We start from the raw sequence: 1985 nt of genomic DNA, 5'->3' as shown, positions 1-1985 counted from the left end.
TATTGTGATACTTGCTTTATTTGGTCTGGAACCAAACCCATGATATCTCTGATGTATGCCTGTATATGACGCTAAATTCTATTTCTGGGTATCAGGCACCACAAATTTACTATAGAAATAACATGGAAACGTAATGAACATACAAAGTCTATTTATATTCAACTTCCAAAAAAGATTACTATCCAGGAGTGGTGGCATGTGCCTGTAGTCCCAGCTACTTGGGAGACTGAGACAGGAGGATTACTTGAGGCCAGGAGTTCCAGCCCAGCCTCAGCAACATAGCCAAATCCCTGCCTCTAAAAAATTTATTGCCAGATGTTCTTTACTGAGTCACCACAGTTTCCTGTTTCAACAGTGCTTGGAGGGAACCTGGTGCTTCTCCCCACCCTGACTAGCCTCCACCTCCTCACTGTGCCCTCAGACTGCCCCAAGGCCCTGCAGCAGCTTCCACACTGCACAGCTGCCCAGGCTGTGCCTCTCCACAGCTGCCTCCTTGATTACAGCCCCCCTCACACGCAGGTGTACCAGTACTACCACCATGACTCAGATGCCACCATCAACCACCAGATCAACCTGGAGCTCTAGCCTTCTACATCTACCTGTCCATGTCTTTCTACTTTGACCATGGTGATGTGGCTTTGAAGAACTTTGCCAAATACTTTCTTCACAAATTTCATGAGGAGAGGAAATATGCTGAGAAACTAATGAAGCTGCAGAACCAATAAGGTGGTCAAATCTTTCTTCAGGAAATCAAGAAAACAGACATTGATGACTGGGCCAGCAGGCTGAATCAGATGGACTATGTGTTACACTTGGAAAAAAGCATGCGTCAGTTACTACTGGAATTGCACAAACTGGCTGTTGACAAAAATGACCCCCACTTGTGTGACTCCATTGAGACACATTACCTGAACGAACAGGTGAAATTCATTGAAGAATTGGGTGACCACGTAACAAACTTATGCAAGATGGGAGCCCCTGAATTTGGTATGGCAGAATATCTCTTTGACAAGCACATCCTGGGAGACTGATAATGAGAGCTAAGTCTTAGACTAACTTCCCCATAGCCCTCAGGTGACTTCCCTGGTCACCAAAGCAGTGTATGCACATTGGGGTTTCCTTTACTTTTTCTATAAGTTGTACCAAAACATCCACTTAAAGTTCTTTAATTCATACCATTCCTTCAAATAAAGAAATTTGGTACCCTCCCAAAAGCATTATTAATGCGCTGATCAACTTTTCTTATTTTAACATGCTTATATTCTTGCACGTGATCTCCACATAAATAACTGAAAATGCACATAGAGTTATTTTCTACTTCTAATATGGACCATTTTCTTCTCTGAATAAAAATGAAGCATTAATTTCATTGAACAATAATCTACATCATAAGAATCCTTTTTTCTCTATTTAAAAAACGTTATATGCTCTGTTTTAAAAATGAAGATAGAAGCACGTATGTACAAACAGTGCTCAGTTCAGAGTAGGTAAATTTCTACTGAAAGCCAACCATTGATGTGGGACAATTATATATGAAACTGATGATCATAATGTAGTTAATGATCAAGTATGAAGGAGAGAACAATTCTGGAGGATGCAACAGCACTATAAACTGAGGCAGAGGTAAGTGGACAGGGAAATTACAATCCACGAAACATCCATTCCTAAATTTAAAGGATAGACAAACATCAGATACTTCCCTCAGATATGATTGATTTGGATTATTCAATGTTTTTAAAAATTGGATATTTTACATTTCTGATTGTTCTTGAAAAATCAGAACACTGGTTATGCTGGCCCTATAGCAATTATCCTCAAAGTGTAGTCCCTGAGCCACCATCCTCAGCTTCAACTGGGAACTTGTTAGAAATGAAGATTCTGAAACCATCCTAATGAAAAGTAAACACGAATCCTTAAATATAATACAGACTCTGAATAGAAACGCTGCTAAATACTAACCAGCTTGCCCTTTAACCCACTTCCTT

At 40.2% G+C, this 1985-nt stretch overlaps 1 pseudogene; it reads left to right on the top strand.

Moving 5' to 3' along the window:
- The first annotated feature begins 315 nt into the window (after positions 1–315).
- Positions 316–1031, top strand: LOC105806939 (annotated as a pseudogene).
- The last annotated feature ends 954 nt before the right edge of the window (positions 1032–1985 follow it).

This window comes from Propithecus coquereli, unplaced genomic scaffold (assembly GCF_000956105.1).
Source record: "Propithecus coquereli isolate 6110/MARCELLA unplaced genomic scaffold, Pcoq_1.0 Scaffold15, whole genome shotgun sequence".
NCBI classification, from domain to species: Eukaryota; Metazoa; Chordata; class Mammalia; order Primates; family Indriidae; genus Propithecus; species Propithecus coquereli.
The sequence above is the reverse complement of the archived record's forward strand: the minus strand, read 5'-3'. Positions and strand labels throughout refer to the sequence as shown.